The sequence below is a fragment of the Miscanthus floridulus genome, chromosome 3, assembly GCF_019320115.1.
Source record: "Miscanthus floridulus cultivar M001 chromosome 3, ASM1932011v1, whole genome shotgun sequence".
Lineage (NCBI taxonomy): Eukaryota > Viridiplantae > Streptophyta > Magnoliopsida > Poales > Poaceae > Miscanthus > Miscanthus floridulus.
Genome location: NC_089582.1, coordinates 47,789,294 through 47,814,876, shown reverse-complemented (window position 1 = coordinate 47,814,876; position 25,583 = coordinate 47,789,294). Strand labels below are relative to the sequence as shown.

The 25,583-nt window shown below is 44.8% G+C and overlaps 1 pseudogene; it reads left to right on the top strand.

The window, feature by feature from the left end:
- The window catches only part of LOC136543689 (cytochrome P450 87A3-like), a 30,298-nt pseudogene extending 4,920 nt beyond the window's left edge, over window positions 1-25,378 (top strand).
- Window positions 25,379-25,583: the final 205 nt, after the last annotated feature.

The window sequence follows — 25,583 nt, the reverse complement described above, 5'->3', positions numbered from 1 at the left end:
CCGGGCGAGAAACCGGAACTGAAGGAATGGCCATTTAGTCCCGGATTCGTGCTCCCGGTTGGGAAACCGAGACTGAAGGGGTTTCCCAACCAGGAGTAAAGCTTGTTTCTGTACTAGTGCTAGAAGCTCATGTCCTAACACACAGTACCAAGTACGGCCTCTTATGCTTCCTTGATTTCAAAGTGAAGGCATGCAATTAACGTGAATAAGAAATATATATGAAATGTATATAGAGACCATTTTCCTGCAACTGTCATGCAGTCAAGTTATACCTCATGGAGCTAATATATAGTCCCCAGTTGGAGATGAGTTGCCAGAATGTTTCAATGTGTATGTATACAAGAACTTGATTCATGACTCGTGGTCAAACAGCATAACATAGGTGTTCCACACGGGTGTGGATTGACGGATTCTTGACTGTCTTGTGCCCACATAGTGTGTTAGTTTCACTAAACCAGGTACAAGATTGTATCGGAAGTTAGCTAGTTATTATTATCATGCTTCTCCTAGTTTAAGTTGTATGCCGGTTATAGCGCCTTTTGGTGTTGTTTGGTTTAAGTCTGTCTGTGTGAACTGTGAACCAAACAACAACCGTTTATGTTGCTCGGCTTTTGGTGTATGCCGGTTATAGCGCCTTTTGGTGTTGTTTGGTTTAAGGATGTGTATTCATTCATTCGTGAATGTTGGAGGCTGGAATATCTTCACATTCCTTTATCTAAAAAAAAGTTATCATCTATTTTCTCAGGTATGGCAGTGTATTCAAAACCAGCTTTGGGGGGACGCCTATGGTTGTCTCCATGGACATGGAGTTCAACCATTTTGTATTTCGTCAAAACGACAAGCTGTTTCAGTCATGGTACCCTGAAACAGCGATGACCATATTTGGCAAGAAGACCATGGCCACAGGCTGTGGTCAGATTCACAAGCATATGCGAACCATCCTTGCTCCGCTGTACGCACCAAAAAAACTCGAGGAAGCTTTCATTTCTGAAATAGAGCGCATCATTGCAGAGTCCATCAGACTATGGGCTACTAAGCCTAGCATCAACATGAAAGAGGCTCTGACGGATGTAAGTGCAAGATTTCAATTCCTTGGTGCATAGTATATCTTTCTGAGATAACTGTTAAACACGTTTGATGTGTGCCTCTAATGATGTCCACTGAAATAGTGGATGTACTTGGCATTTGTCAACGGTACTATGGCAGATTGAGACATGATGATTTTTATATGCTGGAGAAAACATGTACATCTGTCGATGCAACTTAGGTTTTCATAGATAAAGTTAGCAGTGCAAAAGCAGCTTGGCTGCACAATTATTGCATCCACGCACATCTATTTTTATAAAAAGAAAAAATAACAACCCTCGTCAGTCTTTCTTTTTTAGAGTTTTAGGGATGAACCCCTGGCTTTAAACAGACAAACATGGAGTCTCCATCTTACAACCAGTTCGAGCCCAAAGAAGGCAACACCAGAACACAGAGTCTCCAAAAGAAAAAGAAACCACTCCAACTTAGAGACCTAACAGCGAAAGATGTAGCCATTTCCCACTTCTAACAGCTTCATCTAAACTCTAAAGAGGTTGAATAATTACTCAGCAGCACTTCCACTTCAGGAGGAACAGAGACCATGTTCCAGTCATGCGTATGTTGATAGAGATAAGCTTCAGGACCCATCAGGTTGTCGGCCATGCAATCCTTCCTGGTGAAGAAGCCCAGTCCTTCAGCTTTGTCAGGTATTGATCCAGCAAGAGTCTGTGTTTTTTAGGTCACAGGATAGCCCAACCATGGACCATCACAGCTAGCTACCTTCCTCAAGAGCAAATTCACATCTTTCCATCCTATACCCTGAAAAAGCAAACTATTCCTTAGCTTCCAGAGCCCCATAGGACAGCATATATAATTCACAATATTAATAGCGACAAAATTCTTATTGCTTAGCCACAACTTGGCAATAGATAAGAAATCTTGCCCACAACCGAAACCTATTATATCTGAAATGATGTTCCAAAGCTTCATGGCAACAGCACATTCAAACAATAAGTGGTGGACAGACTCTAAATCACTACAAAATAAGCAGGAAAGATCTTCTAGTTTTTGTCTTTTACTCAAATTGTCTCTGGCTAAAACTTTGTTTTTGGAAAGTAATCAGAGGAAAAAAAATTGAACTCAGGGTGGGGGGGGGGGGGGGGGGGGGGGGGGGGGGGGGGGGGGGGCGGGGGGTGCATATTTTGAAATTCCACACAGCAGGGATTCCAAGCAAGTCATGTGGGAATATCTAATTAAGTGATGTTCTCCAGTATTCCAAAATAAAGGGCAAATTAAGGGAAGTAATTAATATGTGACAGCATGGGTCATCAGGGCACCAAAACAAGTGACCTGAATGTTGTTCTGCTTTGCATTGGATTTCATGTAATTGTGTATATTTGTGATCATGCATTCGTGCTAGCCTTAATGTCGCTACATATAATCATGCACCTATCAATTATGACTTCTTATTTTGCGTTGCTGTAGGTGTTGTTTGATATTACAGTGAAGAAGATTATTGGCTTTGAACCCGACAGCCCAATGACAAAGGAATTGAGAAAAAATTATGACTTGTTCTTCAAAGGCCTGATATCCTTCCCACTTTGTGTTCCAGGGACAAAATTTTATCAAAGCATACAGGTGGGTGCACATGCCTGCACAGCGGCTAGGTTGTACTTTTTATTTTGCTAAATGTTTCAGTCCATAGACAAACATCTTTAAGTTTGTGTGATCACAAATGACCTCACCACAAGACGTCTTTGTGATAGGGGTTGTTTGGAGTTTTTGTTTAGCGTGGTTTAGCTGATTGCCTTTTAATGAAGCAAATAGGAAAACCCAGCTTTTCTCACCGTGCTAGTTTGAGTGCTGAGCTTAAAACATGTGAAGTCCAAGCCACACAAAAGCCTCAAGATTATGTGTAGGTTTTGCAGTGAGCTTTTGCAATCGAAATTGGCAGTGTTGTGCAATCTGCGACAATTGGGTAACCCAGTTTTACCAAGCCGGAATATTCAGTTTTAGGGAAGTGCCAAATCACGTAATGGACTCCATCATTGTGTGACTCTCATTGAGATGATCAAAACGTATATGTGAATGACCAATTTGGAGACCGGGTGAGAGAACTACGGTCTCTGGAAGATTCTCCCCCAAGGAACACAAAGTGGCTCCATTTCTGGTGCCATAGCTAGCATGTTGACGCTAGGGTAACCCAAGGTGTGCTTTCTCTGATGGGGTTCATCCTGGGTGTGGGCGCTCATGTCCTGACAAAACTGGCCGAGTAACCTGGTTTTGGAAAACACAGATGGTACGATTTCCACAGATGGTGCTGAAAGGTAGACCGTTGTGCGTTGCACATCACATACTTGTGTGACTGAGCACTTTAGGGAACACTACTCACGTAGGATCATTGAGGAAAGCTTAAATTGGCTTCTCATGCTAAGCGAAAATTCTATCATATAGTCAATTTTTTTGCACTGAGAAATGCAGTTGGTCTTTAAACAAGCTGAGCCTCAGCAGGTGAGGATCCTCAAGTTTCCGTCCTGTGGGGGGTACGACCCGGATACCCATGGCAGATCACATGGGCTGCGCTCCCAGGGGCGGCCCAGCCCACAAGACGAAGCCTTGCGGGGCACGACTCTGCTCGGCGCCTCCCGCAAGACATCTGGAAGATATCCTGGAGATACTACGGGATCTGTTAGGATATGAATGATTCCAAGATTCCTGTAATCAGTTATTATTTTCTGGTTATCTCTCAGATCTAACTGACTTGTAACTCTGCTCCCCGGACTATATAAGGCGGGCAGGGACCCCCTCCAAACTCACGCAATATCATACGATAGCTAATACAAACCAACAGATCAAGGGAGTAGGGTATTACGTCATACTAACGGCATGAACCTGTCTAACTCGTGTGTCTCTGTTGCCTTCTTATTCTTGATCTCACGCTCCTCTACCGATCAATCTACCTTCGTGGGATACTCCTTAGAGGACTGCCGACGATATTCTATCGACAGTTGGCGTGCCAGGTAGGGGCTTGCGTGCTATTTCCCTGTCGAACAAGATGGCTTTTTCCGCAGGCTCTTCGTCCCTCCCGCAGCCCAGCCAGATCTTCACGGTCGGATCGATCTCGTGGATCATCAACGTCGACAGAGTCAGAGAGCTCCTTGAGCTGGCACAGATCAATTCTGCGTCGATCACCCCCGCACCTGCGATAGAAGATCTGATCTCGGAACCGCCTCCGAGGTCGCCTTCATCGACGACTCGCCACTCGCTTCCTCACTACCAGGGGAGGTAGATTAACAATGACGATCTGATCGCATCTATCGATCGGGTTGGTCTGAAGCTCGCCGATTGTCTCTCCATCGCCAAATCGGCTCTGGACACTGGTCCAACGCCGACCACCCACCGATCCAGATCTGCCGGAGGCTGCTCGGAAGACTCCAGGAGTTGCGGCTCTGCCCTTCGGGCTCGCCAACGCCGCCACCACCTTCCAAGACGCCCTAAGGGGTAAATTCGCCAACCAGGTGGGAGACATCCATCCTCTCGCCGACCAGATCGTCGACCAACCTCCGTCGGCCGTCAACATGCTCCATGTCAGCCGATGCTTTGGAGCGTCCCTCCAGACCATCCCGGAGGAGAATCCAGACTCCAAGTCCCAAGGCTCTACGGAGACCATCGCCGAAACCTTCACCGAGCAACTTCCTCTCCCTCCTTTCCGGGGTGGCGCGATCTTCAACGTCAGCATCGATAGCCCCCCTCGGAACAGCGAGACCGAGAAGAAACACGCCGCTCGTGAGAACTGGAACGTCAAACGCACACAACGCCGAGCAAACGAGAATGTCCTTGCGAGGGCCGAGCAACAGCTTGACTCGCAAGGAGTACCACTCCAACGCAACCTCGAGGAAGAGTTTCTCCGCGTTGACGGCCACGATGTCTTCAAGACTCCAAGCGCCAATCTGGCAGTGGCCGCCAACGAGTTCGCCCGCCTCCCGCAGACGCCCGAGCTCACCAAGGTCACTGCCATGCTTAAAGCGACACACTGCCAGGTCAATGAGATCTGCCAGGATCAGAGACCTTCATACTCCACCACTTCAATTCGCTGATCAGTCGCCACATGAACCGATCGCCACCAAAGTCGCTTCACCGACCAGCACCGCGACGATAGGCAACCCCTCTAGGGCGGAACTAGGGGAAACCACGCCAAACATCACCGCCAACATGACCAGGAGGTCGACCAGGATGTCCAGGTGCACCTCAACAATCTCTGAGATGCACGACAACGTATCGACGAACGCCTCTTTGGTTGCCATGAAGACGAAGTACGCCGCCGCCAGGAGTATGAGCAAGAGTACAGTAACCCAGACTCAGCTCTCGAGCCACTCGCCGGTGGCAACGCTGCAGACGATGGCGCCGACAACCCCGAGGGGACCTGGCATTCACAAGGGCGCTCCGAACACTTCAGTGGCCCCGTGGTTTCAAAATCACTGGGGTCGAGCCCTACGAGGGGAGGATGAATCCAACACAGTGGTTACAGGCTTACGTCACTACTATTCGCATCGCCGAAGGAGATAGCAGTGTCATGGCAAACTATCTTCCCATCATGCTCGTGCCAACCGTCATGAACTGGTTCACTAGCCTTGCCCCAGACTCCATCGGATCCTAGGAAGAGCTAAAAAAAGTCTTCACCGACAATTATATGGCTACGTGTACACGACCAGGAACAAGCATGATCTCAACCGCATCAACCAGAAGCCATCCGAGCTCCTTCGTAGCTACATCCGACGCTTTTTTGAGATGAGGAATTCTATTCTAAACATCACGTAAGCCGAGGACATCACTGCCTTCATCCGAGGACTCCATCACCACGAGCTTCGCTCCAAGTTCAACCGTAAGCCGCCCACTGGGATCGGCGAGATGATCACAACCGCCAACCAGTACGCCAATGCCGAGGAAGCCGAGGTGCGCTTCAAAGAGGATGCGGGCACTCATCGCCCAACACGCTGCTACGATGACCGCCCCGATGACCGCCGCCACAACGACCGACGCCACGACGATCGCAGTTACCATCGTGACAGCAGCCATGATCAGCTAGAAGGACCCAAGACTGGTCAAAATCACCGCTGCCGGCCAGACCACATTGTCGCTGTCGTCAATGAACCTTGCGCCAAGCGCAACTATGACGAGCAGTACAAGAAGATCCTCGATGGCCCGTGCCCTCTCCATAAGAACGCCAAGCATAAGATGAAGAATTGCCTTGGTTTGGCTAAGGAGTTCCAGGACAAAAAGCTGGACGACGACGCCAATGATGGAGCCGAAGGTCACCGACCACCTGGGGGCAATGACAATGCTTTCCAAAACTATGACAAGGTAGTCGCCACCATCTTCAGGGGCCTCGTCTCCACCGAGAGTAGAAGAGAATGGAAGCTCGCTGCACGTTGGGTGCTCGCCATCACTATGGAGGATGCCGCCGCCAACCCCAGCTATCGCCCATGGTCCGAGGTCCCCATCACCTTCAGCAGGGCCGACCAGTGGGCATACATTCCCTACATAGGGTGTTTCCCCCTCGTCCTCGACGCAACCATCCAGAAGGTGCTTTTCAAAAAAGTGCTCGTCGATGGTGGGAGCTCTCTAAATCTCCTCTTCGCCGGAGCCCTAAAGGAGCTAGGCCTTGGATTAGCAGATCTCACACCCTCCGACTCCTCCTTTTGGGGTGTGGTACCTGGCAGGGCCTCCAAACCGCTTGGAGAGATCACCCTACCAGTATAGTTCGCCATGGCAAGCAACTACCGCGTCGAGCACATCAACTTCTACGTCGCCGATTTCAACACTGCCTACCACGCCATACTTGGTCGGCCAGCTCTAGCCAAGTTCATGGCTATACCACACTACACGTATCTGGTGCTGAAGATTCCTTCGCCTGCAAGAGTTCTGGCCCTGTGGGCCAACCTCTCCATCGCCTACGCCTGTGAGACGGAGAGTCATGCCCTCACCGAAGCCATCGACCTCTCCATCCAGATGGCCAGTGTGGTCACCGAAGCCAAGACGTTGCTCGCCGACGACATGGAGATCCCAGAGCTGGAGCCTCCCCGTGCCTCCACCAAGTCCAAGGAAATAAAGGAGGTCAGCCTTGGCCTCGACGACCCCTCCAAGACCGTGAAGATTGGGGCTCACCTTGACCCCCAAATAGGAAAGCACGCTCGTCTCCTTCCTACGTGCCAATGCCGATGTGTTTTCTTTGAAACTTGTAGACATGCCAGGGGTACCACGAGAGAAGATCGAGCACTCCTTGAATGTCTCACCGACCGCCAAACCGATCAAGCAGAAACTCCACCGATTTGTGCCAAACAAGAAGAAGCTATTAGGGCAGAAATAAAATGACTCTTAGCTGTCGGATTTATAAAAGAAATGTATCATCCTAAGTGGTTAGCAAACCCTATTCTCATTCAAAAAAAGAATAAAGAATAGAGAATGTGCGTTGATTACACTGATCTTAACAAACACTACCCTAAAGACCCCTTTGGTTTGCCTCGGATAGACAAGGTTGTAGACTCCACCGCCGGCTACGAACTGCTCTCCTTCCTTAACTGTTACTCTGACTATCACTAGATCTCCCTCAAGGAAGAAGACTAGATCAAGACGTTGTTCATCATGCCCTTCAGTTCGTATTGCTACACCACCATGTCCTTCGGACTCAAGAACGCCGGGGCGACTTATCAAAGGGCTATCCAGATGTGCCTCGATCAACAGATTGGCCACAACATCGAAGCTTACATCGATGATGTGGTCGTCAAGTCCAAGACCGCTGATGATCTTATCACCGACCTCAAAGAAATGTTCACCAACCTAAAAAGGTACCGATGGAAGCTGAACCCTTCAAAGTGCATCTTTGGAGTTCCATCCGGTATACTCCTGGGCTACATTGTCAGCGCATGAGGCATCGAGCCCAATCCTAACAAGGTCTCCGCCATCACCAACATGAAACAGCCAACATGTGTCAAAGATATACAGAAGCTTACAAGCTGCATGGCTGCCCTAAGCCGCTTCATATTGTGCCTCGGTGAAAAAGGTCTACCTTTCTTCAAACTCCTCAAGGCCTCCGAGCGCTTTTCCTGGTCGGAGGAGGCAGACACAGCTTTTGAGCAACTCAAATTGTTCCTAACAAAGCCTCCGATCATGACGGTGCCACGGCCAGACGAAACCCTTTGATCTATATCGCCGCTACTTCTCGTGTCGTCAGCATAGCCATTGTGGTCGAACACGAGGAGGCCGGGCATGCCTATATGGTGCAACGTCTGATATATTTCATCAGCGAGGTTCTTAACGAGCCCAAGACTCATTATCCTCAGGTCCAGAAGCTACTGTACGCCGTCCTGATCACGTCGTGCAAGCTCCATCACTACTTCGAGTATTACAAGATCGACGTGGTCACCGAGTTCCCTCTGGGGGACTTCATCCGCAACAAAGAGGCCAATGGTTGTTTCATCAAGTCGGCTATCAAGCTTGGCACTTACTCCATTAAATTCAGAAGCAGGCCTACCATCAAGTCTCAGGCGCTCGCTGATTTCATCGCTGAATGGACTAAGATCCAAGAGCCCATCGCCGCCACCTGCCCCGAGCACTGGGTGATGTACTTCGACGGCGCCCTTAACATCAATGGTGCTGGTGCGGGCATCCTATTCATTACACCGACCAAGGATAAACTATGATACGTTCTCCAGATACACTTTCCAGCCTCCAACAACGCTGCTGAATACGAAGCATGTCTCCACGGACTCCGTATAGCCATTGAGCTCGGTGTCAAATGCCTCATGGTATACGGGGACTCCGCGCTGGTCATCATCCAGCTCAACAAAGACAGGTCCTGCTCCAGTGAGAAGATGGATGCATATTGCGCCGAAATCAGGAAGCTTGAAGGGAAGTTCTATGGTATCGAGTACCACCATGTGGTATGCAATCAAAATCAACTCGCCGATCATTTGTCCAAGTTAGGCTCCTCTCGCGCCGCTATTCCACCGGGGGTCTTCATTCAAGATCTTCTAGCGTCATCCATTAAGGAAGAAAAGGAAATTCAGAAAGTTCCCCTCGCCGAGCAGTTGGTACTTATGGTACCTTTGCCGGCCACTGATTGGAGGGAACAGTTCATCGAGTACCTCTCCAGCGCCAAAGTACCCACCGATAAGACTAAAACCGAACGCCTAATCCGTCGAAGCAAACATTACGTGCTGGTGGACGACAACTTGATGAGGAAAAGTGCCAAGGAAGGGATTCTGCAAAAATGCATCACCCAAGAAGACGGAGTGAAGCTACTTCTCGAAATTCACTCTGGTTCCTGCGGCAACCACGCGGCCTCGAGAACACTAGTCGGCAAAGCTTTCTGAGCTACTTTTACTAGCCCATGGCCATCTCCGATGCAAAAGACCTTGTCCGATGTTGTGAAGGATGCCAATTTTTCGCCAAGCAAATACATGTGCCGGCACAAGAGCTGTAGACCATTCCAACTTCTTGGCCCTTTGCATGCTGGGACTGGACATGATTGGTCCTTTTAAGCCAGCGCCAGGTGGCTTCTGGTATGTATATGTCACCATTGATAAGTTCTCCAAGTAGATCGAGTATAAACTGCTCATCTCGGCTACTGCAAAGAAAGCAGTCGAGCTCTTCGAAGACATCATCCACAGATTTGGTCTCCCGAACAGCATCATCACCGACCTTGGAACTACATTTACCAGCCATCACTTTTAGGACTTCTACGAGGACCAGTGCATCTCCATCAAATACGTCTCTGTTGCCCATCCTAGAGCCAACGGCCAGGTCAAACGAGCTAACGGCATGATCCTTGATGCCCTCAAAAAGCGGCTATATCAGAAAGAAGAAAAGCACTCGGGCAGATGGCTCAAGGAGCTACCAGCTGTAGTCTGGGGACTGCGCACTCAAGCTAGTCGCAGCACTGGTGTGTCTTCATACTTCTTGGTCTATGGCTCAGAAGCCATACTACCAGTAGATATTGCCTTCCGAGCACCTAGGGTGGTGAATTATGATGAAGAGAAAGCCGCAGTTGTTCAGACAGAGGGCGTTGATAGGGCCAAGGAAGAACGCCTAATCACTTGCGTTCACACAACCAAGTATCTAGAAGGCTTGAGGAGGTACTACAACCGCAACATTAAATGTCGTTCATTTGCTGTCGGCGACCTCGTTCTCCGCAGGAAACAAAAAACCGAAGGGATGCACAAGCTCTCCTCCCCCTCGGAAGGGACTTACGTCGTCAAAGAGGTTACCCGACTAGGGTCTTATTGCCTATGTGACTTAGACGGAATCGATGTTCCTAACTCTTGGCACATCGAGCACCTCATATGTTTCTATCCTTGAAATGCCCTAGATATGTACTCTTCACTTTATGATGAATAAAGTTTTGGTCTCCATAATTTGTCTCCATTTTTCTCTATTACGGTTTAAATCTCCACTTACGGTCGCCGAGCTCTACGCCACTCCATGACGAACTCCAAAACAAAATCGCCATAACTGCACCGACCACGTTTCTCCAAATCTCCAACATTTTCGCCGAACGAGTTTCTCCAAGTCGCCGAACACGTTTTCTCCAAATCGCCGAACACGTTTTCTCCAAATCGCCAAAAACGTTTTCTCCAAATCGCCGAACATGTTTTCTCCAAATCACCAACGTACTTCGCCACGTGTTTCTCCAAATCGCCGAAGATTTTTCTCCAAATCTTGAAGATATTTCACCGATCAGCGAGCAGCAAACGTTCTATTCTGTTTTCTATGGAAAAGACCTAGTCTCCGATCTCTCCCTACACGTGCTACGGGCTCCGCACTCTGCGTTATGGGTGGTCGGATGCGGTTCCTTGGTCATGCCTGTTCCTCCTACACGTGCATGGGCTCTGCGCTCAATGTTATGGACTATGGGCTGTCCAAGGCCAAGAGCTCAGAAAAGAACTAACTGCTCGGACGCCACTTATACTACGTTTATCTCCAAGTTATTTCGCCAGCCACCAAGCAGCACACGTTCCACTCTGCGCTCTATGGAGAAGACCCAATCTCTAATCTCTCTCTACACATGCGATGGGCTCCACGCTCTACGTTATGGGTGGTTGGCTGTATTCCTTGGTCACGCCTGTTCCTCCTACATGTCCATGGGCTCCACGCTCGACGTTATAGACTATGGGCTAGCCGAGGCCATAGGGCTTAGTAATGAACTAACTACTCGGATGCTACTTATACTACGTATAATTGCATTAGGGCTATTACTACAACGATTTTTCGACACAAATACAGTCAAGCTGCATCACATGCACTTTATAACATTTATACGCATACATAAATGTTTTCTGTGCTCTCACGCATCCTAACTACCCTCTAAAGATGTTACGGACAATACCCTCTGAGCAGATCATTGTGCTCCGCTATCACCGTCCGTCTCGCCGAACAAGTCTATATCACCGGCCAGCTTCTTCGCTGCGTCCTCCACCTCATCCTCCAGCTATTGGGTCCCCACCTCGCTCAGCCCTTCGGTGAACCCGCCCCCTATCGCCTGAAGGTCGATGGCTGGGTAGTGGGACCGAACCACCACAAGGGCGTGAGTAGCGACGGTCACAATGGCATCACGGTTGAAGATCTTGAAGTTCTCCCATGCCGCTTTGCACCTCTAGATGATGGTGTCCGAACGTTGCCGCCTACTGACAAGCTAAGGAGACGGTTCTAGGTCGACGTAGTCGAGCACCGGTTTAATTGCAGCGACTATAGCATCGAAGTTATCCCTTTGGGTCCTGGCCTCCTGCACTAGCACATCAAACTGTGCCTTGGCTTTATGACGGTAGCCTGCAAGCGTTACAATGTTCCATCATACAAGGAAATTGCTTCAACAGTAACTCTGACTAGGAGGTATTCACCTTTCAGCTCCTCGGACAGTTTGTCTGCTTGCTCTGACTCCTTCGCCTTCTCCTGTCGGAGTTGTTCGATGGCTTGGCACAGTTGGCTAAGCTCCATGTCTTGCTCTACAAGCACAATAGTTATCACCAAAAATATGGTTGTTCAGCAATACAAAGTACATTCGCCAATATACCATACCTGCTTTCTGCTCGGATACACTTCTTAGCTGTTTGGATTTCTGTTCCAACTGCTTTGAGGCACCCCTCAGTTGTTCGAAGACAGTGGCCAGTTGTTCGGACTTGCTTCGTAGCTGCTCGAACGCAGCCGCCAGTTGCTCAGACAGGACCCCCCCCCCCTCTGATGTTCTAGGTCCCACTTGTTGGACTCTGCAAGGTCTCGCTCGCGCTAGGCCTTCTGGATATTTCTATCCGAGAGGTTCATCGCCTCCCTGAGTTTCTCATTCTCCTCGGTGAGGGGCTCCATCCTCTTTATCAGCTGGTGTCGCTGCTCGGCAGTCTGAGTTATCCCCTGTAAACGTACAATGCTAATGACGAACTTCGATCTCCAACATCATAGACGAGCATTCTAGATGTAGTACTGACCTCGATTTGTTTCATTACTCTAGCGATGGTGGATTTCAGTCTCTTCATCTCCCTAGTGGTGTCTTCCTCCTTGATAACCACCACCTCGTCGCCGCGCTTGTGGAGGATTCGGACGGATTAGAGTCGAGGTTCAGCATGCTCGATCTCTTCCACCTCGTCCTCTTCCGTCGTAGCTTGAGGCACCATCGGGGGGCTCTGTGGCCGGACAGCAGGTCCGACCATCCCTAGTGATGCCTCAGGGGGTGCCATTTGCTCCTCGGCCGCCATCGGCTTTGCTGCCCCAAACTCTAGCACACCGCCAGCAACTCCAGCTTCTGCTCCCAAAAACCCGACGGTTCCCGCCGTTGCCTTGGGTATCATCGCCGACTCGTCTGCTGCTGGTGCTAATTGTTCACTGTCGCCAAGTCCGCCAGCAGCGGCGGTTGACTCCTCCTCCGGCTGTCGAGCACTCGGGGACTCCAGGACGGGAGCCACCGGCATTGCCTCCACCCCGGGTTCAGCCATTGGTTGTTCGACAGTCTGGACTAGCGGGGTCAGATCCTCTATATGCTTTGCACTACATCAGATCAGCTCGTCAGTCACCAAAAAAGTTAAGAAACTACAGCAAAGTAACTCCAAGACAAGGGTATTTATGGTTTGGTCTGCCGGTTCAATTTCTTGAATCGGCGGTGCCTGCCCGAGCCCCCAGGCGCAGCCGTGGGGTCGGCTCCCGTGCTCTGGGGGGGAGGTCCCGCCTCCTCCACAGTCGACCTCTGTTTTGCCTACCGCTCTAGGACCCTCTCCGCCTGCTGCTCCGGGTTTACCTTCGCCTATTGCTCAGGGACTTCCGTCGCTTGCCCCGCAGGGACTCCCGTCGTCTACTGTGCGGGGACTTCCCTCGTCTGCTGCTCGAGGACTTCTTCGCTTCCCCTTGATTGATCATCCACGCACGTGCTGCGCGAAGGCTCCTTCATGCTCGATGGAGGAGCCATCGGAACTTCGTCATCATCAGACCAATCGAACACCGCGGTCCTTCGTGTTCGAGTGGTCTGATCATCGCCAAGTGAGATGTTGCCTGGTTTGAGGGGAGCAGCAGCCACTGTTTTCCTCTTCTTTTGGGGCGGCTCATCTGCCGCTGCCCTCTTCCCCTAGGCTTTCTCCAACACTGGGGGATGACTCTCTGTTCGACCAGCATCCGTACCTCTGGACTCCGAAGAGACGCCGACGACACTTTCTTCAGGTTGAACCAGTGGTCGTGCATCCATTGCTGGCGACCAATCGCCCCTCGGCACACCTAAAAAGTACACCACCCTATCCTACGAGTGGATCTTCGCATAAGTGAATCAATCCACTGCTCGACAATGACAAAGGATAAAAAGCATTAGGAATACACAACTGAGATATTTACCTGAGGAGGCAGATTTTTGCAGTTAAAGGGCTTCGTATACCCTGACATGTTGAATGAGGCAAACAGAGCGAATAGCTCTGCATCCCGCCCTTCAACAACATCCCTCGATAGCATCTCTGGCCTCTCCCGAGTACCATCGGTCTTCCCCTTGAACTTGAAGGCTGGGTGCGCCCTCCCCTTATAGGGCTGCACGTGGCATACTATAAAGCTCGCCGCTACCAATCCGTCGTTGGTCCTCACGCCCCTTATTAAGGCAAGGAGCTCCCTCACTTGCTCCATATCAGTGCTGCTCGACGTCTCTGACCAGCTCCTCTGGCTCTCTGGGATGTTGTCGGCGTCACAGCGGACGGCTGGGTGGCTCTGTTTCATGTAGAACCACCTGGCGTTCCACCCCTTCACTTATGTGTTCAGCGGCACAGTAAGGTACTCGCCCGCCATCCCATCACATAGCTAAAGGTACACCCTGCCGACCACCTTGGAACCACCACCGCCTCTCTTCTTCGGCCATAATAGGTGACGAAAGAGATTGAAGTGGGGGAGGATTCTAAGATATGTCTCACAGAAATGGATGAAGATTGAGATATGCAGAATGGTATTGGGATGGAGGTTGCACAGACTAACCACCCAGAGCTCCAATAGATCCCTGAGGAACAGATGAATAGGAAATCCCAACCCGCGCCAGAAATAATCCTTGAATACCACCACTTCATCAGTATGAGGTGTTGGGAAGGATTCACCGAGGGCCGGCCGCCATCCGGCGGTAGCACGGTCAGGAAGAACGCCAGCCTCCACCAATCTGTTAAGCTCCGCCTCTCCCGTTCACGACGGCGCCCACTCTTGGTCATGCTAGGCGCCGGCGCTCACCTTCTTGGGGCTTGTCTTCTTTGATTTGGTAGCTCCCTTCTTTGGCGTCATCTCTCATATGTGATTGGGGTTTGGTGGCGGAAGCAAATGTGGATGTGAATCTAGAAACACGAGGGCTGAGGATCAAGACGAAATGGCAAAGTGGCAAAGGTGGTAACGTGGGATGCGGCGGCGCAGTTATAAAGCACTTTCCCCACCCTTTTGCATTCGAGGGTTTTTGGGAAACCGTTCCCGCGATTTGTGCCTCTCTAAATTCTCCGACGCGGCTTAATGGGCCATAACCTAGGCTTTCACGCAACCGCGGCCCATGTCGCTCATTTATCGCCACCGTTGATTATCACTCGTCGAATAATCGCTGACTTCTCCGCCATTTATTGAGGCTCAGTAACAGTTACTGTACAACCATTACTCCGGTTTTTTTCTTCGCGGTTGGATTTTTCAGATATCTCCGCAAACGGCTTGGGGACTGGCTACCTGCTTGGCTGATCTTTTTACTATTTTTCTGTTTCTGACCCTAGCACACTGTCAGGCTCAGGGACTAAGTGGGCATACTTCACCTTGCGGTGAATGTGCTCTTTCTCATTTCGGGGCTACGCCCGGGGACTGGCTGCCTGCTCGGCTGGTCTTTTACTGTTCTTCTACTTTGGACCCTAGCACCACATGACTACGTCATCTACTGTCAGGCTCGGGGACTAAGTGGGCACACTTCACCTAGCGGTGAGTGTTTGCTTGAATCTGGAAGACTCCACGTCTCTTGAAGCTGAAAAAGACTATCTCCTTTTCTCGTGGTCAGACTCTAAGTGGGCACACTTGGTCCATTGCGAAGAAATCTTCGATTCTGAACTTGAGCTCCTTACACCCTTATGGCAAGCCGTACTTGGGTTATGCTGCTCGGTTACGGTTCATGCTGCTCGGCAACTGCTCACAACTGCTCGGCAACTCATCATGGTGGTCGGACCATGAGTTTAACTGCTTGGCTTTGTTCGCACCTGCTTGGACAAGCTCAAGACGGCGTTACACAACGGGTACAAGGTGCTCAGGGACTAGCTGTGGGGGGTACGACCCCGGATACCCACGACAGACCACATGGGTTGTGCCCCAGGGACGGCCCAGCCCACAAGACGAAGCCTTGCGGGGAACGACTCTACTCGGCGCCTCCCGCAAGACATCTGGAAGATATCCTGAAGATACTACGAGATCTGTTAGGATATGTATGATTCCAAGATTCTTGTAATCAGTTATTACTTTTCGGTTATCTCTCAGATCTAAAAGACTTGTAACCCTGCTCCCCGGACTATATAAGGCGGGCAGGGACCCCCTCCAAACTCACATAATATCTACGATAGCTAATACAAACCAACAGACCACAGGAGTAGGATATTACGTCATACTGACGGCCTGAACCTGTCTAACCCGTGTGTCTCTGTTGCCTTCTTGTTCTTGATCTCACGCTACTCTGCCGATCAATCTACCTTCGTGGGATATCCCTCGGAGGACTGCCGACGACATTCTATCGACACGTCCCCAAGAAACGATGAACTTTTTCATATTGTGTCAAGATTTCTTATATTGGACGGTGTAACTTTATCCATTGATACTTTTTTTGCGAGCTTTATCCATTGACACTTATACAGGCAAGAAAATACGTGCAAAAGGTCATTAAGACTTGCTGAAACAACGGATTAGTGCACCACAAAGACAAAATAGGGACTTTTTGGAGATAGTTGCGGAAGATCTGCAGAGTGGAGAAGCACTAGTAGACGAGAACTTCATGGTGGATGCAGTTGCAGGATTCATATTTGCTGGCATTGCATTAGCACCGACAACCCTCGCCCTAGGCATGAAATTTCTCTCAGAAAACCCAAATGTCATGGAAGCACTCACGGTTGGTACCTCTTCCAATAGGAAATACTTAAGCTTTTTTATTCTATAATTTTCATTTATGGAAGCCCTGGGTATCAATTTTATTTTGTATTACAATTGCAAAAATCTAACTTTAACGCTTTTAGCTTTTAGTTATTACAACTAGGATCCAATTACGATTCAGTACTTAGCATATCTCCAAGAGTACTAGTTGACTTGGTACAGGCTGTCAGGAAATAAATTTGCTGTTTTGTAGGAGGAGCACGAGGCAATACTGAAAAAACGAGAAGAGATGAATCCTAAAATCACATGGGATGAGTGCAAATCGATGAAATTCACTAATCAAGTAACTTGTCTGTGATGTATTTATTTGTATTCTGTTGCCATCAGATATTATTATGCTTTTTTCGCGAACGTGTGCAATTTTGACCGTATTTCATTGAGAGGAAGGGAGCTACGGAGGTACAAGATTACGCAGGTGGGAAGCGATTCCCATAGTAGCGGTGAGCAAAATGGGAGCAGCCTAAACCTACCATGGTTTCGTGTGCGAGTGACAAGCCAAACCGACTGCCGTTTCCAACTGCCCCAAACCGATATTATTATGCTATAAATATTTAGATGCTCATGAGCTCTTTTATCAATACAATACACTAATTATATATAGATCCATAAACTAACATTCTGGCTTTTTGCAAGATATATTTGATGTCAGTCTTTGTGCCATTTAGGAGTAATATATACTCTTCTCTTCTTAAGTTCAGTTTTTTCTTCTCTCTTACAATGGGAAATGCATTCATGCAAATATTATAGACTCAAGGAATACTGATATCGATTTTTTTGGTGAACTTGTTATACATGTAAATAGAAAAAGGAAATTATATTATGGCCTTTGCAAGAGTTTTGCACTACTCAACCATTCATTATTACATTTCATCTTACGGCTGGATTTGAAGAGTTCACAAAAATCAAATAAAACCGTAGACCAACATACTAAGCACTAAGCATATTAGAAGACAGCTAGCCATACTTGGCGAAGATCTCCATTGTTGCAATCTCCAAAATTCGACTTGCCCATTTCAATGTCGGTTTTTTCCTCCTCCTGTAGAATGGACCATGACTACAACCAATGAGTAGCCCTAAAAAATAACATGTAAATAGAGTATAGAACTTAATTATCAAAATTTGCATCATTTCTAGATAGCCATATAGAACAAAGGATTGTTTCTCCCACACGAACTTGAGATTGCAATATATGGTTCACTTTTGCAAGAAAGCGTTCCATATTTAAAGAAATTGTTCCATATTTAAGTAAAATGCAACTTGAAGCAATATCCAAATAAATCTCGCAACATGAAAATTGAAGAACAATTGCTGTATGGTTTCTTTATTTATTGTTAGAAAAACAAGAGTTGTCATCATGTTTCCAAATTCTCTATAGGAGATTCTATTTTGTTAGAATGACAACCTTTATTAAGAACCAAACAAATATCTTAATTTTTATGGTAACTAAAGGTTCAAAATTGATTTATTTAAAGGCACTTTAGTTTTGTTTACTAAAACCTTATACATCCCGTAAAAACCCTTGGCTTGTAACACTCCATTTGATAGAATCAGGTTGGTCATCGAATTGCTTAAATGCTACTCTTTTGTGACAACTCATTCCACTTTTGTAATTTAATAAGCGTGGCACTAAAATCCTTAGCAACTTACATATAATTCTTTCTTGTAATACTATATAAAGATAGATACTCACCTTGAGAGTAAATTTCCTAACCATTTGTCCTCTAGTCTTAAAACTAATCTGAGCACCATTCGGAAGGTTAAAGGAAGGTAACTCCAAGAAAGTAGTCTTTGACCTTCATAAGGCCTGACCAAAAATGTAAATCTCCCACGTTCCAATATTTTTTCCCAAGGTTTTGTTTTTCATGTACTTCTTTAGAATTTTTTCCAAGCTCCATCTTCACCAATAGTACAACCATTTGTTAAGGACAAAGAAATTTTGTATTTCAGTATTTGTAATTCCTATAAAATGCCTTGCTCCTTTGGAAGACAAAATACCCCATATTTCGTTAATCTGTATATTTCTTGTGGTCACCCCCTTGCCTAAAAAAACTAGATCTATAGAAATCTAGCTTCTTAATAAGAATACACCTTGGTACTCCAATGAAAGACATCATATACATAGCCAAATTGCTCAAAACAGAGTTTACCAATACTAGGTTGTTCAAAAAAAGAGTTTACCAATACTAGTCAGCAGCCATAAGACAATTTTTTCTGTTTTTAGTTGCTTAGGTTTGTTTTCGAAATGTTTTTGAATGGCTTTCCATTCCTTGTTTTTTAACTTCCTATAATTCATTGGAATGCCTAAGTACCAAAAGGATATTGTCCAAGACCATGGCCAAAAATCTATGAGTATTGTTCCATATAATTTTTTTGCCTCCTCGTAGCAAAATAGCTCCCTTTTGTGGAAGTTTATTTTAAATCATGAGAGTTGCTCAAATGCATAACAAAATATTTCCATGTTTTTTTGCTTGTTCAATATCGTGCTCCATAACATTATTGTGCCATTAGCATACTACAGAATTGAGATGCCATTATTAATTCAATGTGGGGTAACACCTGAATTTGACCACCCTGATTAGCACTATTGAAGTTCTCGTCACACTACTATTTCACATATTGTCACACCCCAAAATTGGAAATTTGGGTTGTACATAGAGAACACTAAGTAAAATTAGGGGGTGTTTGGATCCCGCTACTAAAATTTAGGAGGTGTGTCGGGAGGACGTTGCATGGGGTGTTCGGATACTAATAAAAAAATAAATTACATAATCCGTCAGTACTCCACGAGACGATTTTTTTAAGCCTAATTAATCCGTCATTAGCATATGTTTACTGTAGCAAACATTATCAAATCATGGACTAATTAGGCTCAAAAGATTCGTCTCGCAAATTAGTCGCAAACTATGTAATTAGTTTTGTAATTAGTCTATATTTAATACTTCATGCATGTGTCCAAACATCCGATGGGACAACGACTAAAATTTAGGAGGAGCAACCATACACCCCTTTAATGATTTCAATATTAAGATAAAATTTTCCAATTTTATTTTAAGTTTCCACAATTTTAGATGTAAAAAAATGTGATTTTCAAATTTTTTTTCTAAAATAATCCGAAGGGCTTTGTTGTTGTGATGTTTTCTGTTGCTTGACTTGGTGTGTTGTGAGTACGTAAATTTTCAAAACACGTTTAGTAAGTTGCTTGTCTTTCTCCACCGTGTCTCTGTCTTTTTCTGTAATCGAATCTTTTTCTTTAATCAAATTCCTGCTCTCTCGATCTTAATCTTTTCATTTGGAGAATCCCTATATCCTTTTCTTCTGCTCCAAATCATTCCTTTGAGTTCATCATCCATCAACCCATCTCTCAAAACTTCTCGGGATTTTTTCCTGCTTCTTCCAGAACTTATTCCCACTTTTCCGCAAGTATAATCTATTTGTAGATTCTCCAAAATATCTTTTCATTAGCCCCAAATACTTTATTTGTCTACCTCATGTTCCAAAAAGTCTAAGAGAATTTCTACCAAATTTTCGGAGACCTCGGGGTATTTTTCATGGCTTAAAAAGCAATTCTGGACTTTTCTAGAATTATTTTATTCATGAAATTAATTAATTCCGAAAATAATAAGATCTCTCATTTTACCCCAACGCTCAAAGCTCGTGATCTCAAAGGCTAATGCATTTATTTACTAATGGGCTTTAATGATTATTTATGCCTATTAGTAAAAGTGAACAGTGTAACATTAATTAATTAGTACTATATTGCCAGTTGATGTAGATGTGGAGAGTTTTCCTCCCAATGAATATGTATCAACCGCTTGGCAAAGCACCGCCACCGGGTATTCAAGTTTCACGATCGCTCTTATCCCCTCTATAAGACCGGCAGTGCTCCCATTCATTGTCGTCCGCTTCTGTACCTGGTGAGCCTATATCTGTCAACCTGTTCTCCTAACTCTCATCTGTCAGCTCGCTCTCACGTTGATGTGGTCTTTGTGTGAGGTGGTCGTACGGCTGTCCCATGCGTGTTGCGTTGGTCCGTGTCTGCTTGTCCATCCATCCATCTCCTCCAACAAAATCAGCCGGCTGCCGCAAGTCAGGACGTGCTTGCCTGCAAGCCGAGTTGCATGTTTCCTAATCTTGCAAGTCGCCGTCGCCCAACATTTGCGTCCTGCAGCAAAAACAGATATTGTTTTGGCTCTCGGTGAGTTCAGTGCCCAACGCCACGGTCCTCGTGCACTGTTTTATATTGATATCAGACCTAGGCCTCGTTTAGATTGCGAAAAAATTTCAACCCGATAAATAGTAGCACTTTCATCTTATTTGACAAATATTGTCCAATCGTGGACCAACTAGGCTCAAAAGATTCATCTCGTGATTTCGAACTAAACTGTGCAATTAGTTATTTTTTTTACCTACATTTAATATTCCATGCAAGCGGCTAAAAATTGATGTGACGGAGAGAGAGTGAAAAAACTTAGAATTTGGATGGCATCTAAACAAGGCCCTATATCTTGCTTGCACAGTAAACAATTCTTTTCCACTTATATTATGTTTTAATTCCAGAAATTCATTGTTTACATCTACACACCATGGAGCCATATATCAGACATCGTGATCTGCAGAGTCGATGTACGTGTATATGCTCATGGGTCCTTTGGACCTCTAATCCTTCACACAAAGATCGTTTTAACTCCGTTTTGCTTTGTTCAAGTTGCGTTAGATTCGTATCGACGCGATCTATATATATGTTAGTGTCAATGTCTTTCTTGTCACATGTTTCTCCATACATACTTAAATATTAAATTAATTAATGCTAATGCAATTAGTTTCATAATTAAAAGAATATAGCTTCTATATGGTGTTTTATATACAAATATTAATATGATTAGTTGCTATCATCAACGTGTTTTTGATTTAAAAATTGTTTAGCTTAAACCACGCATCATATGCAGTTCAAGTAGGTGTTTCACCTATCCTTTTATTTGGCAAAGTTAGTGTTTAATTTGCTTAATATACAACAATATTTTTAAGTAAAATATGACTAGATTTAACTTGGCTTTTAAATTAAATCATGATTTGTCTAATCTGAATTAATAACTTCTCTATGATTTTGTTTATTTAACTAAAACAAATCAAGCTTTTAGTTGTTTTTTCTCTTATAATATAAATTTTTCGGTAGTCGTTTCTTTTATATCGTAGCTCCGTTCTCGGCGTTTCTTATGATCTTGCGACCGTAGCACCTAGCTTTCTTTTAGTACGTTGTTTCATCTTGTGTGGTATACTGCTCTTAGTTATCTCTATTTGTTTGCTTGTATGTTTATTGGTGTGCTATGATATGCGAGTAGAAGAGCTATCCTTAAGCACTGGAGACCGAAAGAACAGAAGATCTAAGGTTCTACGAGAAGTTGACCATTAGTTGTAACGCAAGTGAAAGGCAAGTATAGCATGGGATCATCCTTGTTACCTATTCACCATTAATTTTATTTAATTCATACTGCATGTGTCTACCACTAAGGATATCCTAGCTTTGTACTTGTACCTTGTTACCTATGGGTTTATGCACTGGGTAGTATGATGCTAGCGCTCAATTAAAGACCATGATCTTGTAACTTGACTAATGGTATATGCAATAAACACTAAAAGATGACTTTTTAGCAACATTGCATAAAGGGGGCTGGAGTGTTTGGCTACTTTCCAGATGCTCTAGATTCCTCTCCCTAAGGACTTATCTGTAAGTGATCACCGGGACTTACAGTACAACTATGAGGGCCATATGGCTCTAGCTTTAGTCAAGTATGAGGACATTTTCTAGCTTGTTAGTGGTTACCTTTATGACGCAAGAGGGGCTTGACGAATCAGGTATAGTACAGCCTCTGCCCTTATGTGTATAGTCTGCGCAGAATGTGCCATTTGGAAGGGAAGCTCTACATCTGTTTGCCAATTAGAATCCTAGCGGCCCTAACTTGTTAGACGAACCTTTGAAAGACTTCATAGTGACCCCTGCCTGCTCACCTTGGAAGTGTTTTGGGAGTTATAAACCCGGACATATGGGTACCATGACTCACAGTGAAAGTGTACAACCTCTGCAGAGTGTAAAACTGTTATAACAGCCGTGCTCACGGTCACGAGCGGCCTTGGAACTTTTACATAATAGATGATCATTAATGGTTAATTGTTTATGCTATTCATTATTCATGTTTACCTGATCATGTGTTTTATGGGCTTATGTTAAAATTGATGCTACTCAATTGCTTAAAATTGTGACTCACTAAAAGCTAATCGCAGTAAACCAGTGTTAATCTTTTGAGCCTCATAAACCCCATGTTATATTTATTGAGTACGACATGTACTTACGCTTGCTTTACATTCAAATTTTGGAAAATCCTGGATGGGTACCAGATGATGGAGCTAGTGAGTTTTCTGAGAAGTGCTAGGCATACATACCCCCAGTCGACCGTCCCTCTAGTGTTTAGAGGCTTCGCTTGAAGATTAGAATTTATGATTCTGCTACTTTGATGAAAGCTTTGTTTTTATGTAAGTGATAATATTATATTATTTTTCATTAAGTAATAAAGCATTGTCTTTTGATACTATTGTAATTTATCGCTATATGTGTGATTTGACTTCCTGGGTACACATATAGTTGGTACTCAGTTTTGTTCTTAAAACTAGGTGTGACACATCTACATGTAGGAACAAAATAAAACATAAACAATAATATTTCAATCCACCTCAAGATTTTGTCTACGTTATAGTGGCTCTTAGAAACTCATGAGCTTTAACATAATTTACATGCATCAAAATACCATACACAAGATAGCTATTGTTGGTAATTTTCTCCAAGTTTTATTATTTTTCATCTTTCATAGTGCACTAATTGACTATTCATATGCATTGGTTTATTTAACTTAAGCTGGTAATTTCTTCCATCTGAAGGTTATCAATGAGATAGTTCGTGCAACTAGCCATGCTCCCGGAATTTTTAGAAAGACATTGAAGGATGTCCAAGTGAATGGTATCTTTGTCTTCCCTGTGATATATGGCCTGCATGACAATAAACTCAGTTTCTTCATTAACAAAAGAAACCATATTTAATTATGGCTGAAGTTTTTCTAGTGGGCCCACATCGGATATCCACTCATTTTCGTTACCATTTTAGGTATATAGACCGTTTGACATTTAATATATTCATGATTCAGGCTACACAATTCCAGAGGGATGATTGGTCTTGATAAACCCCATGGCAGTTCATCTACATCCTTCAAATTTCAAAGATCCACTCACTTTTAATCCATGGAGATGGCAGGTTAGTGAGTGTTTCTTAAAATAAACTACTCCGTCCATTGAACTGTGTAAATTTTATGGGTGCATCAACCTTGAAATGGGAAATTGGATGCTAACTGAAATTTACCATATCAATAAAAAATAAATTCACAAAAGGTGAATGGAGAAGGAACTTAAAGGGTCAAAAACTTTAGACTTTATCACTACTTAAATTACACTTTTACATCACAAGAGTATAGACCGAATAAACAAGATCTATCAAGTTGATTTTGATGAATATATGTTAGACAGGAAGTGCAAAATGATTGGAATGCTACTCATCCATATATGTATCCTTTAGTATTAGTCAATAGTCACAAGGCACATTTTTGTTTTTATCCTAACCCTATTTGTCAAGCATGATCAATATATTTTACTAACTTGATCAATACATAGAATAAATAGATCACCTTGACGCTTCCCTATGTCATTTTCATCCTCATGTTTAAGGTAAAACAATTTCAGTTAGTATTTGAGGAGTTGATAAGCATATTTTATCACATATATGAACTCTTATACATAACCCAAAAATATCAAAGACAGTCTAGTTCAATTCAGAAGAATATTATCTATGATTATGCCACAACATCACCAAAAACAAAACCTAGAAATTCTTCTGAATATCATAACAGTGCAAATTTAACTTTATATGTACCCACACTGACAAATATGTGTTAAACCATGAAATAATTAACTAGGCGCCTAGATAGCAGTTGTTTAACTTTGGAATAGTTCTGAACATGGATAAATGCACTGCTAAAATCTATAGGAGGCCCCATGAGAGCTCCTTAATGAAGAATTTCATACCATTTGGAGATGGTGCAAGGTATTGCATGGGTGCTGACCTCACTAAGCTTCAGATGGCAATGTTCCTCCATGAATTAGTCACAAAATACAGGTACAAATATATATTGACTACAATATACATTTATGTTTCATACAAAGTTACTATTTTGATGAAATGCATACAAAGTTATAAACACATATGTGTCCTTGAGAAAACATTGTGCAACCTTTATCTCAACCAATATGTCACATGGAACTCGCATGGGACTACATCAACCACAGATACAAACATAGCTATTCCTTCCATTAATTTGTTATTGCTGGTGTTATAAGTGCATTAATACCTCTGATCATTTTTGTTTGATGTCTTAGACAAGAGTTTTCTTCTCCTGCAATATAATTAGTTCAACTGTCTTGTCGGAATTAGAGGTATTATATTTATTCATGTCCTTTTTCTGGTCATGTAGATGGAAGGAGATCAATGGAGGTCAAAAGTTTCGTATTTCGGACCTTGTATTCCTACAAGACTATCGCATTCAGCTATTCCCAAGGTCCTAATTGTAATAAAATTGATGAATGAGCATATGGACTATATGTACCATCTTGGGTGAATGTAGTGTGATATGGGGATACAATAGTATGCCTCTATTGCAGTTTGAATATTGCATATACATATATACTGTCACACCCAATTTTAAGGATAAAATTGAATGCGACAAATTGGTATCGGAGCCGTGTTGACTGTAGGACGCAAGCCTAGTTAGAAATGGCCGTTTTAGCATCTTTGCTCCACTGGTTTC